This window comes from Cavia porcellus, unplaced genomic scaffold (genome assembly GCF_034190915.1).
Source record: "Cavia porcellus strain 051 isolate PalLab524CR breed Dunkin Hartley unplaced genomic scaffold, mCavPor4.1 scaffold_21, whole genome shotgun sequence".
NCBI classification, from domain to species: domain Eukaryota; kingdom Metazoa; phylum Chordata; class Mammalia; order Rodentia; family Caviidae; genus Cavia; species Cavia porcellus.
This window is the reverse complement of record NW_026947504.1, coordinates 12440917-12455613: the sequence shown is the minus strand read 5'-3', so window position 1 is coordinate 12455613 and position 14697 is coordinate 12440917. Positions and strand designations below refer to the sequence as shown.

Genomic DNA, 14697 nt, shown 5'->3' with positions numbered 1-14697 from the left:
TTAATTTAAAACAAAATTTAGAAAGACTTAATTGATATTCACTGCCACACAGTGCTTTAATACACACTGAAGAGAACTAACTAGTGACAGAAGATGATGAGAACCTAAGGGTCTTACATTTGTGTATGGAGGAAAGGATATCAGAGAGGCTTTCCAGTTTGAAAAAAAAAAAAGAAACCTTCAGTACATAAAAAATGTGTAACCTCGCTGGTCATTAGAAAGATATAATTTAAATTATATTTATACCATCTTACTTCAGAAAAAATGACCATTGTGGAGAAGTCAAATAATAACAAATGCTGGTAAGTGATGCAGAGAAAAGTGACCCTTCTCCATTGTGACTGGGAATATAAACTAGTGAAGTCCTTTTGAAAGACAATATGCAGATTCTTCAAGAAAACTAAAACTAGCAATTCTATTTGACCAGTTAGTCCCCTTCTAAGTATCATTCTGGAAGACTTAAAACATCATATTACAGTTGTAAATATATACCCATATTTATAGCAACACAATTCACAATAATTACGTCTTGGAAAGCAACCTTTATGTTCACACACAGGTGGATTGATGAAGAGACTGTGGTGTTTATATACTATGAAGTACAACTCTGCCATAAAGAAAGATAAACTTGAGTCAACTTTTTAAAAATGAATGTACTTGGGGACATAATTTTGAGTGAAATAAAGCAGAGAAACATGCTTAAATGTTGTATTGTTCCTTTTATATGAGAAACCCAAAATATAAAGAAGAGCAAAATTAAAGACAGATAGAAGGAAGAAGAGAGAGAGAACTTTGGCAAATGCAGGGGGACCAAAAGGTGCAAGCAGGGGAGGAAGAGAAGAGGAACTTGATAAAAAGAGAATTGAGATATTTTATGCACATGTGCCATTTCTCCATGAGCAATGTGCTCATCATGTACTATAAATACATAATAATAAGTGAAAAGCGAACAAAAATCACTTGAAAGTAAATAAACTTCTGACAGCAAATATAATCCCTAAAGAAAGCTTTAAGATCCTACAGACTATTTAACTGTAAAATCTTGAATAGTTTTCTCTCTCTGCAAGGTCCAGAATACTCCTGTTAGGAATCCATCCCAGTTTGGACTTGGCTCTTTTCTCCTGGACCTGGTAATCACACCCATTTAGCCTGGCAACTTAACTGTATTGCTCTTCTGAAATTACCATCACTGTACCATGAAGATACCTGGACACCACTTCCATTTGCTGCTGTCACTAGGTATCTCTCCCCGGCCTCATTTAACACAGCTGCATGGTATGGTCTGGGTTTTCAATCTGCTCAGTGGGTTGGCAGGCATCATTTATAGAGCTAGTGTTAGTTGTGATTTAAGATTACATCTACTACTAGCCTTCCAGCTCAGAACCTTCCCTACCCCGCAACTCCCAGTGTCGTCCTCTATTCCAAAATTTCTCTGTTTGTGTAAACACAGCCCAAGTGAACTGAGTTCAACACTAATACTTTGCTCTTCTGTAGGGATTAGAAAAAAGCACGCAACTGTTTAGGAAAAAAATGAAAAAATGAAGCCAGAGGGATGACAGTTTAGCAGAGTGATTCTAATGTAAAGCATTTGGGCTATTTTCATTTGGATTTTTAACATTTGGGGGAGCATGAGATGTCACACAGAGAACATATTGAATGAAAAGACAGATAGTGGGGGAAAAATTACTGAGGCATTAAGATGAAAAGACCATAGAGGAGGTTGGGTGATCTATGGGGACCAGCAATTGGTAACATTCAGTTGCCTAAATAAAGGAAAGGTGTGGCTTCCCTTCCTTATTTTAAGTAGAATATCTGAGCTTCTTCTGTTTGGGACCTTACCTGTACGCAGGGTCTTTTGAATCCAGGAAATTTGTTGCCCGTATTCATATGGGTTATTTATATTTTTATGATAATTTTGCAAGGTTATTATTTTCACTTCTACAGATGAGAGAGACAAAACTAATTCTCAGAGGATAATTAATAGGTGTTAGTGTGCAGCTTTGGTAAATTCTTACCACTAGAACAGGTAGTTTGATGAGTCATGGACTTTTCTTGAGCATAGAAAAATGTACGAGGATGGGATTTATTCTGTGGTTAATAACTTTGTCAATGAGTATTTGTTTTTTCTGCCAAGAGAAAGACTAGATGCAAGACATGTAAACTCCATAGAAATGTGTATGCTTCTTGCCTAACAAAAGTGACCCCGTCAGGAATGAGGAGGAATGAGGGACATTTCAGCTACCTTGCCTGTGTAATCCTTTAGCACCCCTGAGAGATGTGCCCCAAATCTTCCTGTGCTGAGTGCTGCCCGGGCACTTGTGATGGATGGTACTGTGTCATTTTCTTGTGGTTCTGAAAAACAAAACCAAAAATGTTGAAAATTACTTCCATGGCAATAAAATATCTGTCTGTTATTATTGTCTGCATTATGGCACATTATGCAGATGTAATTTTTTAATATTTCAGAAAGGTAGGCAAAAATAGGCTTTATACAAGAGGATTTTTTTTGAAATTTCAGTATCCATCTTTTTATTTCCTTTCCTGCTTAAAAAACCCTGAAGTCGATTTATTGCCAGGCTTATCACATTCTGAATTGAAAATGAAAACAGGTTGTCTCTCCTATATGTTATGACTCATGTTCCAGCCTTTCCTCCTGGAGTTATTGGGAGAGGGCTTGTTACACCAAGTGAGAATCAGCAGGTAATACAAGCACTCAGTTATCTTCTGAAGGAGATATTCATCACCCAGGTGCACTGGAGACGCACAAGTGATTCAGGGGAAAGTTGCTTGTGAAACTGCAAAGTTTGCTCCACAGGAAGTCAGGAGAATCCTCCTGGAGGATTGAGTAATTCATGAGCCTGGGGGTGGAAGGTGTATGATGAGCTTCACAAACATAAAATGTCTAATGTTGTCTCCATGTCAAGGAGAAACGCTTTCATCAACATGAAAGGGAAAGCAAAGAGAGAATGCTTTTTTCTTAAAAAATTGCATTTTCCTTGACATACATAGTACAAAATTATTTTTTTTCTTTCCTTCCACAATGCTCTAAACTCTTTGGATTCTTCAATTTTGCATGGTGAGTTTTTATCAAGAGAGAATTAAATGGGAGACAAAAATGTATAAGGTGTGTAGAGTGATATTGATATTTATGTATCCACTCTAAAGTGTTTGTTTTTCCTTTGGACTTCCTCTGTCACAAACGTGGTATTTATGGAATTGTATTCTGGAATACAAAATTTCAAATTTGAGTAGTTATGAATAATTACCCTGTGTCAGAAATTGTGTTCTGAGCATATTTAATTTGATGGTTGTAACACTAGGAAGTAGAAACCAATCCTTATTTTCCTTTTTAGAGATGAAAATACTGATCCTGTCAAGACAGAGTAGAAATGGTAAGATTTATTTAGGTAACCAAATATAGTGAGACGCCATGGCTTAACAGGCAAATTGTTTAGGTTACCCACCTTCCATTTGTTACAAATAAAGAATCAGAATTATTTGAGGACTTATTTGACTCCAGAGTCTGTGGTCTAATCCCTTCTTACTCCAAGTGTGGTTCAACATCACCTGTGAACTTGGTAGAAATGCGAAATCTCAGTCTTTACCCTGAGTTGTATGCTGGTAAGCACTTTATAAACAGGTGTGTGTGTGTGTGTGTGTGTGTGTGTGTGTGTGTGTGTGTGTAAGTGTCTGTTAGGTGCTTTGCCACGTTTGCTGACTTCCACTGTTTAAGTGTTAGTACCACAGTAAATTTCACCTGACAGTTCACTGACCACAGTTCACGGACTGCAGGCAGAGATTTGGCTTTGTGGTGACAACGCACACCACAGGTCTCAGACTGAATCTAAATCATCTCAGCTGGTTCTCCAGGCAATTCGCATGTCTGAGGAGCACTGATCCAAGACACTGGTTTTACTGACTCCTTTTGTAGATTCCAATGAGAACTCTGTAGTGGTAAGGTGTTTTTCTACCCCTCCATCTCCCATCATAGTGCAGAAAGCTTACAGAGCAAGTGTCTAGTTGACAATGCTGGAACAGAACAGCACGGGTGGTCTGTCCAGATCTCTATGACTCATGGAGTGCATTGCTGTTTAAGGAAACTAACTTGAAGGGAAATGGGTCGTTGTGACTCTTAGAGAGGCTCTGCAGAGCTGAGCACTCAACTCTTCCCACCACTTTCCAAGGCTTCTCTTAACAGAGAAGAGACTGTATATTGCAAAACATATGAGGATCAGAGAGTTAGGATTCTTTGTTCTCCTCTCCTCCTGTACAGACCATTTTGTCAGTCTTGGGAGTATTTTTTCCATGTGTGCAATACATAGAAAACTTAGTAGTAGGAAGGCTTGTATTTTACAGTATTATACTCTATATGCCTTTTATTTGGAACCCAACTGAAAGCAAATCTATTATTCTTGTTTTGTATGTAGAAACATATTTATTTTAAAAAGTGTTTGATAAACTATGAGTTGAGGATGAGGTATACTTTCCGCAGTCTCTTCTGTTCCATCTATCCACAGGCAGAAATATAACAACTAGTGAACAATAATTTTAAAAATTGCCAGAGATAGGAGAAAAGTTGATAATTTTATAAACAAAAAGTATTTTATGAAAGATGGAAAAACAAGGACCCACCTTTCATGAATCTTATTAGTCTATTAGACTTCATTTGGATACTTTATTAATGATTTCCATTCAACTTATCTGCCTAATTTTTTTCCAAAGGTGTCATCTCTTTTGATTTTTTTCATAATACTAACATTTCTCCACCAAAGTGTTTCTAATAACTGCATTAGTCAGCTTGTCATATAAAACATAGATTCTAAGCCCATAGTGTCAGTGGTTATGTTTGGTTTATGGCTTTATTCCTAGAACCTAGCATAATAATTTGCATGTAGTGGAATGATCACAGTAGAATAACACTAGTGAATTATCTCAAGTTTCCCACAAAGCAAAAGGCTGCTTTGTTAGGCAATATAATTTCGGAGGGCAAGAATGAGAAACAAAGGTAAAGAAAGAAGACATAATATCAATCTGGCTACCCAAGAAGTTATTACAACTAGGTGTGAGGACTATTCATTCAGGAAATCAAAGGAGAACCATTTAACTATTAATTTCCTGCTTCTAATCATTGTAGATTTGGCTCATGGGACATTTAATACCTCGTCTCTTCCAGGTTTCACACAGGTGGATGTCAAGCAGGATTTTGTGAGTCAACAGGGAAGCTTTGGACTGAAGGCATAAAATGCACAGAATGATGCATGCGGTAACACTTAAGGTGAAGGGCTTGTTCTGAATCTTCCTTACTTATCAGCCCCCTACCTTCCCTTAGTTAGCATAATTTGATCAAAATACCTTTAAAATGTGTTATTTTATCTTTTTTCCCCACTGATCTTTTCATATCTCTTTTTAAAACATTTTTAAAAATCTTAAGTCTTAACTCTATCTCCCGGCTTTCAGATTTGCCTCATCCTTTCCTCACGTGGAATCCTACAGTGATTCTCAGTTGCTTTCAGTGTAAGTCTCAGTCTCAGTAAGATGGTTTACAAGGCTTTGCATGATGTGGCCCATTTCACTTGGCCAGCTGCATCTGCCCGTGTACTCTAACACTGGCCAGACTGAATAACTTGCAATTTCTTGTTAGGAAATGCTTCCTCCTGCTTCTGGGCTGGCCGTATTGGTCCCTTTGCTTGAAATATTAGTCTTTTTTGCTGAAAGTTCACTCCAGAAACCCTGGTCTGGTGTTTCTGCTCTACACCAGTGACTTTTGAGCTTTAGTATAAGAGAATTACCTAGAGGCATTGTGAAAACATTCTTGATGAGTGCCACACCACAGCACATCAGGTGTTTCTGATGTGCAATGATTTGCATTCTCAAAAAGTCCCCAGGCAACACTGGTTCAGGGCAGCATTTGGAGAAACCCAGCTCTGGAGGCGGGAAAAAAAAAAAAAAAACCCAAAAAACCAGCTCTGCACTTTTCTCCAGTACAGCTTTACACAGTTCACATGCAAGTCATTTACTTGTTTCTTTCACTCAATCAGTGTATATTCATCAGAGGACAGAGACAGTGTCTCACCCATCTTGATGACACGGACTTGGTGCTGTGCCTGGCACAAGGTAGGTGCTACATTAATAGAGTGGAAAGAGGAGAAAATGGGGCAATACTTTGAACACAGCCTGCATGAGAGGGAAAACTAGCTGTAGAGGGCTTCAGGATGCTTTCCAGACCAAATTTCTTGCAGTTCTGATATAACCAATTGTTGACCCACAGAATTAGTGTATTGTAATAAATATAGTAAAGCCAATGTTGTGTATTGACTACAAGTGTGACCTCTAACATTATTAGCTTTATTTTAAGTCTTATTTTACTACATGATGTTGGGCATATTACTCAATGTCTCTCTAAAATTATTTTTACATTTATAAAATAAGAATAATAAAAATCTTATCTAATAGAGTTCTTTCATATTTAACCGAGGTGGTACAGATGAATTGATTTTTATAGTCTCTAGTATATCGTATAATGCTCAACAAACATTAATTAGCATTTTGTTATCTACTTTAAATATCTTATTCATAACGTAGGAGGATTTAAATAATGTAATAGACATGTAAACTAAAAAAAAAACCAAAAATAAGTTGCTTATTGTCTTAGACATTTTTGTTTCATGAAGCATTTTATTTACTTTAAATTCTTGATGTTTTTAATGAAGGTAATTATTATCAAGATGAAATGATGGATTCAGAATGTAATTTTAAGTTTTTAAAGATCAGTTGTACATTTTATACTCAAAATCCATTTTTAGCATTCACATCGTAAAGGAAAAAAAATCTTTAAAACCACCAATCCTGTAAAAGGTTTCCATTAAAATAACTTACAGTTCTATGCAAAAATATCAAAAGACTTTACAATTAATTAAGTATCTCTCTAAAGTACTGTTAACATATGCAGCTGCCAATTTCATGGTTAGAAAGTGGCTGTGGGATGAAAACGTTCAGAAGTAAAATTACACAGGTAAGACCATTAGGTAAGATACAGCAGGGAGAGACCCAGTCTGTCTAGCAAGCATTTTTAGACAACTGTACTCAGAAATCATCAGCAGACCATTCATGAGGCTTTGTGCCAAGGACTAAGGGTATAAAAATAATTTTTATTCACTTGAAAAATGATCCTCCCTCTCTTTCTGTTTTCATTCAATGAGTCACTTATTTGTTCCATGTATATTTTATATTCGAGATATTCACAGTCATTGTTCTAGTATCATTTCATTTAAATTCTATACCAGGTTATGAAGAAAAAACTATAATTATCTCTCTTACAGAGTGAAAACCTGTAGAGGTTAAAAAAAACCTTTCCAGAATCACATAGTAACTAGAAGAGAAAGGGCTTTTAACTGCAGATTCAAGTAAGAGACAGAGATAAAGTTTCCAACTACAATATGACCATGTCCTGTCACATTACCTCTACAGAGCCACAGATGCCGTGAAAGACAAAGAGGGGGTTTTGGAAAAGGCCATCTGATGTGAGTATGTACACTATCCCATGTAGAAACTGTAAAGATTTTCCTCTGCCATTTAGTTTATTAATTTAATTGCACATGTAGTTTAAGTAGTTTATGAGACAAATAATGTATTATGTTGGAATATAACATTTTCCCCATTTCATTTCTCACAGAAGTCATTGAATTCTAGATATGCATTGTCTTTGTCCTCATGAGAACCGTGTTTTGAGTTTTCTCATAATTTTAAGAGGAAATACTTTTAACTTCTGTGTGGGGTATTTGTATCATAGCACTTTAAGCATTTGTGTCTAAATGCTACTGTGGGAATATTCTACAAAGCCACATGGTTTTCCTATTTATCTTAAAATGATATATACATTTTCTTTATGAATCTGTAAAATGTGATTGCAAAAGTCCTCCTTCAATCATTCTAGTACTTGGAAGCCTAGTACTTCCAAATTGCACACTCAACAATAATCACTGAGTTCCTGTTCAAATACTCTCCTGTCTTGTCTTGTTTTGTTTTACCAAATCTGCAAGTATTCTTTGTATTCACCCAAAGCTGATAATGATTAGTTAACATGCTACTATATTTTCCCCAAACAACTTTTTTATTCCAAGGGAAGTATTTAAAGAGAGCGTTTTATAATGTGAATGACTTGTCACAGTATTAAAAAATCAATATTTTCTTTTCGGAGAGAGATTATTTTGAGCAGTGTATGCCTTATATTAAGCATATTCAGCAACCACTGTGTTCAAAGATAGATTGTTTACACTGCAGTTTGAAAAGTGACTCAAAGGGGTCAACCTATTTCCATTCTTTTTATCTCTGTCTTTTGTGGTATAAATTTGATCTTAAGACTGGTTAACATAATTGACTCCAGAGGTGTTGAATAAAAAGAAAGGAAGAGGAAAAGGAGGAGGGGTAGGAGAGAGAGAAGGAAAAGGTGGAGGAAGGGACAGAAGGAGGAAAAGAGAGACAAGAAGAGAGAGGAAGAGAGAGATAGAGACAGAAGAGGGAAAGAGACAGAGAGGAGAAAGAGAGAAAGGGGGACGGGGCAGGGAGAATATGCTTTACATTCTAACATCAAACAAAAACACTTCATTTATTTTTTTCCTGGTAAAATCATTTAGATTAGAAGCATGTAAATCTAATTTAGATTAATTGTTAACTTTTGAATCAATTATTGTGACCCAATGGATTTAGACCAATTAAATCCCATCTCTGGAGTTGCAGAAGGGTGAATCCTACCCAAACTGAATGGTTGTGACACCGTAAGGAAGAATGGAATGTGTACTGCCATTCACATGGACAGTATTTAATAAACCCCAAAACATCTTCATCTCTACTCTCTCACTTGATTCCCAGAATGACTCTAGAATCTCGTAGTTATGTGAAAGATCATCACGTTTGACAAATGAGAATATTGAGAGTGGTTAAATTACCCTGAAGTTAAATGTATCTTTCATGAACTACAGGTTCAAAACTTTGCAGTCACTTATTCATTTTGTCAAAGCAAGTTGTGAAAAATGAATTAAACTGCACTGTAGTTACCATGTTGATGAAGGAGAATTGCTATATTGACTTTTTAATTTTTCTCTGTCCTAATTCTTCCAAACAGGTAGTGACTGACTGTGGACAATGCTGCTATGGGAGGCACAAGGAGACTCGGAAGTCAAAGTTATTTTCATTGCAACTTTGCTCTTTTGAAATAAACTTATTGAAAGCTTTTTTACAAAACGGGCTTACAAGTTAATAATGCTCTTTTTATTTTCATTTTAGAAAATTTTGCCATCTGTTTTCTATCATTATAATTGGTGACTGAACTGTAATTTTTTTTCTGATACATCAATACTCAAGAAAGCTGAGAGTCAATATGCCAGGAAAGCCATATATATCTAGAAACTTAGAGTCCCTAATAGATTCTCTGCAAAAGGTCAAAAGCTCCTAAGAACAAATTTTTAACTCAGAAGAGAAAAAAGTTTGCAAATCATGATCCTTTTTTAATGTTGACTCTCTCACCATGCATTTCCTGATAAAGTGCCCTCTTTAATATGGATGTCTATGCTTAGGATAATGAATGACCGGACTGAGCCAGAATTATGGAAACACTGAAGTCCCTAATTTGTATTTATTAAAATTATCTGATAATACTGATCTTAATGTATTTCATCATTTACTTTCATAATGTTGTTGAATACCATGGTATCAAAATGTTTCCTAAAATTATTTGATCTATGAGGATTCTTTTTTCTCTGCATTATCTCAATATTCCAAAGAGGCTCTAAATTTAGTTGGCATGATTGTTGTCAAGGGGAAGGGCATGTGTGTGGTGATATACAGATTTCAGTAGGCTATGCTAACATATCCCATAAAGAGTAACAGATAGACATTTCAATTCTAAAACAGAGAAATCCCCAGGCAATGAAGACTGAGTACTCCAACCACCCGGGCAAAGAACTTTACTAAAGTCTGGGAACAGAAGAATGACTTAGACATGCTCATTCCCCCTTCATAAATCAAACAGTATGGAGATTGGTACTCAGACAAATAACAAAGTACAGTGGAATATATGTATTATGGTAGTATCTAGATGTTCCCCCAAAGCCTCAAGTAGTCATAGGTGGGGCTTTTTCAGAAGTGGTTGGATCTAGAGTGTGTGGCACTGGGATTCATTCATGGTGTGATGCTTGGATGGAGACAATGCAGAAGAAGGGTATGAGTGCTACCTGCCCTAAACAGCTTGGATGAGATATAAAGGGTAGAAAGTGCGGCTTCCCTTGTACTGTCATCCTCTGCTATGTCACGCTGGCCTAGAGCCAACCAACCATGGACTGATACCTCTATAAACTACGAATGAAAACACACTTTTCCTCCTGGAATTTGTGGGTGTTAGATACTTTTTCTCAGATGGGAAATAAACTAAGAGAATATGCAATGACAAGAGTGTGTATATTGTGCAAATCCATTACATAAGAAGATCTCTTTGAGCAAGCAAACAAGAACAAGAAAGCACCTGACAACTAACTGAGTACAGATGAATACCAAATGAAGGGAACTGTTACCAAATGATAGGGAAAAATCCCTAAAAGCAGACAGACTCACAAAAGGTATCCTCAGAGGATTTAGGATTTGTGTAGGGTATTTATAAAGGAGAGAGCCTCTGACAAGCAGTAGGTGGGTCAGGAGTTAGTATACTCATGGTAGGATGAACAAGGCTTATTTTAGCAATAGTGTGCTCAAGTCCAAAAGTAGTTAAAAGGGAAAAAAAAGGGTATTTAAAGCTGAATTGTAATGTGCCTTTGAGAAGAGACAGAACTTCTGTTCTATGAGATAAACTGCTTAGTGTCCTTTAGAAATTCTTAGAACTTCTCTCACTTCTTAGAAGCCCAAGGTGTGAGAGCCCGTGCTCATATGCATTATTTCAAAGGCCATCAGCACCTCACACTCCCCATTCCCCAACTATATGCACCTTTCCCTGTGTTATATCTCCTGTTCTTTCCTTGGTAAAGATTCATCTTTTCAGCTACACAGTCAGTTTGGAACTGTTCTGCTGGTGTTGCTTGGCTTCAGATACAGCAATTCTCTCAGCTGGTAAATGCTGTTTCTTTTTTCCCCTCTAAATTGGATTTTATTTATTTATTTTCTTTCTATTCTTTTCCATGATGTGAGGCTGTGACTGTAGAATTTAGATGTGATACATTTAAATAGATAATTTCTATGCAAAACACAAATCAAGACAGTGTCATACTATATCCAATTTGCTGTGCACAGTAAATGTTTGATAAAGAGGTTTAACTGAGCAGAATTCAGTTCCAGCTTTAGCTTCTCTTATGGTGATTATCCTGGAGATTAGAGGAAACAAAGTGAAACATCAGAACATTCATTTTTTGAGAAGAGAAATAAATATTAATAATCAGTGCTAAGAATGACACATTGCTAAGAAGGAATGGTACTCTGATATTTTGGGACATGTTCTATACAAATATAAATCAATGTTTTGTCAAATCAAATCTATTTATTAATAGTAAAGTAATATATATATTTTCTGTTCTTAAATTTTTTTATTTTCAAGTTTTGGTTGGCAAGTAATACATTTATGTATGTATGGTATACAATGTGATCTGTCTGTACATGTCTCGTGAGATAATGATACAAGGTGAATTAACCTATCAATTAACTAAAAACTCCTAAGACTTAAATTTAAGATTTGTGTTTTACTTTTATGATACAAATACAAGAATGAAGGCAGGAGATAAGAGCATTTACTTCAGAAAAAGTCTGTTTGCTCTTTATTATTCCAGGAAGTGCAGATTTTCTCCAAGAAGCTGCCAGACTACATGGACCAACTGACCCCTCCACATCAACCTTATTCAGGGAAGCATCGGATGAGGCTGTGGCCTCTTTCACCCTTATCACACCTCCAAAAGACAAAACCATTCTAAAATCCCTCAGTTTCCAAAATAACTTCTTATCAACAAAGTTCAAGGAGATAGACACTGCCTGAATCCCAAAGAGGGAAATCTGACAATTTATAATTACTTAACAACAGAAATTGATAATTTTTAAATATTTCTAAATTTGTGTATAGCAGAGGAAATATACTACTATGAAAAATTTTAAAATGTAAAATAAAATATATATGGAATAAAAATATAAAATCACTAGAGATACCCCTATGTCTATGTCAACATTTTGTTAGTATTCTTAGAGTTTGTTTTTTTGTAACATTAAATCCTTGTGTAACAATTATATAACTATGGATTAATTCATTATTTTATGATTATGGAAGGAAAGCAAAAAGAAGGAATGAGTAAGGTAGGCAAGAAGGAAGGGAGAAAATACTTCATTTTATGCAGCTTTGTAGATACTAGGGATTTAGTGATAAATAGATTAGATTTAATCCATATCATTATCACATTTTACTTTCTAATTTAATGATTGACTTTTTTACAAAAGGAAACACTGCAATAATTATTAAATTCATGACTTTTAAGAATTAAATGTCATTCCTTTCTGTGGATATCACATTTTGTGTCCATTTTTATATTTAAAAGACTATTCTGTTTCCAAATTTTGACTGTGTATATATAGCAATAAAGAACTATCTTTGCTAACACATGGTCTGATTATTTTCCTGGAAAGGACTTCTAGAACAGGATTACTGGGATAAACTTTTCAAATATTCTTGGTAGCCATTGCCAACATATTAAGGACAAAAGTAGTCAAAACCAATATTTCCAGAAAGCTGTAATTCCAACCTCCATCTGTCCATACTCTGAAGCAGGAAATGAAGGGCAGTTGTCCTGCCTGTTTATAAAGAGCCGAGATATAAAAGTTGTCCTTTTTTTTTGGTAATGAAATTGTTTATCCCTGAAACCAATTACCTGCTTGTTGATGGAGAAGCTTGCAGAATCATTCTTCTTTGGGTTTTTCTCTGCTTCATTTACATGGTCAATACAGCTACTCAGTTTTGACATTGCAAGGGATCTTCGATGCCAAAACTAAAATGAAAATTCCCACCAATACCTCTACATCTATAGGTATTTCCTCCCAGTACTGAGGATTGAGCCCAGAGTGTATTCTCAGTGTTTTTAAAATAATATTTGTATTTTGAGACAGAATCTCACTTGAATTTATGATTCTTCTGCCTCGGCTTCCCAGAGTGCTGGGTTTACAATTGCACATCATGATTCCTGGCTGTGTATCTGTGTAACACTGGAATGAATAACACGTATACTATCTAGATTTACATCTTCTCAGAACAACTTACATCATTCATTTTATATGTGATCTTGTGTTTGTTAAGATCCATCAACCTAAACATTCAGCCAACCCAAGACTTCACCTGGATAAATCACAACCAAATTACACAATGGTTAGGACCAACAAATATTTAGCTAGGTGGGGACCCTTAGCCTATTGCCATCTGGATGACAAGAAGGCTGTGATTTTGGAAAGTGATTCTGTAATTTATTTTCTGAATTGGGAATGCATAAATGTCTGTTGTTCATTTGCAAGTGGAAGAAGATTAGGGCCTTTACTTTCAAAAACAAATTCTGTTGCCACCTTAAATTAACAAACTTTGCTGTTCTTTCTAGTCTCAACTTGTGGTTTTTTCGGAAAGTAGTTCAAAGAGTATCACACTTTGTTAAATTAGCAGGATTTTAATGTGAACATTGAAAAAAGATCCGCTTTTTTCATTCATCCTAACCAAAATTTTTGTTTGCACAATTAGAACTTTCCCAAGGGCATTTCTATTGGAGTCATTTCCTTATTTTCTTTTGTTTACTATGTGACATTTACAAATACATAAAGTTGCCATTCATTCATTCATTCATTCATTCAGCGTTTTAACAAATAGTTCCCCTTGGTCTAGGTATTGGATCAGGCTCACGTATTACAATTTTGAATAAGACTGGTACTTTCTGCCTTCATAAACTCAGTATTCAATAGAGGATAAGAGACATCAAGGCAACCGGGATTGAATAAAGGGATTTTTCTATTTAAGTGCAGTTGTTAGAAAGGCTGCTTTGAGGATGTAAAGTTTTTGCTGAAATCTAAAGCATGAGAAGGAACTAGAAATTGAATTATGGGTGAAAAACACCCCAAACTGATGTCAAAACATGTACAAACATGTTAGCTGAACAAGAATGTTATGCTTTCGTAGACCCAAGAAGGTACCAAACAAGCCACGCATTGCCACCAGGTTTTGCTTCCCAAAACCTGGTGATCTTGAAGTCCAAGTTCATGCTTTAGATTTCAGTAAAAACTTTGGGTACAGTGACTATTCTTTCAGCAACCAAGGAATATATTAGTATGGATCCTATACTTTTTTGTTGAATAATTAAAGAGTGGAATGAATCACTATATAGATTTTTGTAGATATTACATATATGGAGATATTGCTAGAAACACTGATTGTTTTTCCGTTAGCAAAAACAGAAATTCACTTATAAACAGAATTCACTTATAAAGTGAATTCAGTGGACTATGTGGAATGATCATTTATTCAGTTTAGGGAGATGATTCCTCCTACCACACATAGAGTCTTCTAGGTGTATCTCGCTGGTATGATTTGGTGACAAGAGCTTTCTTTCCAGGAACTGCCAAATGTTTATACTTCCATGTTTCCAAAATTTTGACCTTGCATATTCAACTTTCGTTAATTTTATCATTTCTGAGTCATGGCTATAT

The 14697-nt window shown here is 35.6% G+C and overlaps 1 long non-coding RNA gene across 1 annotated transcript; it reads left to right on the top strand.

Moving 5' to 3' along the window:
• The first annotated feature begins 5986 nt into the window (after positions 1-5986).
• Positions 5987-9584, top strand: LOC134472021 (uncharacterized). The gene is made up of 3 exons (XR_010041845.1): positions 5987-6114; positions 7468-7520; positions 9122-9584. It is a non-coding gene; the product is annotated as an uncharacterized LOC134472021 (long non-coding RNA).
• The last annotated feature ends 5113 nt before the right edge of the window (positions 9585-14697 follow it).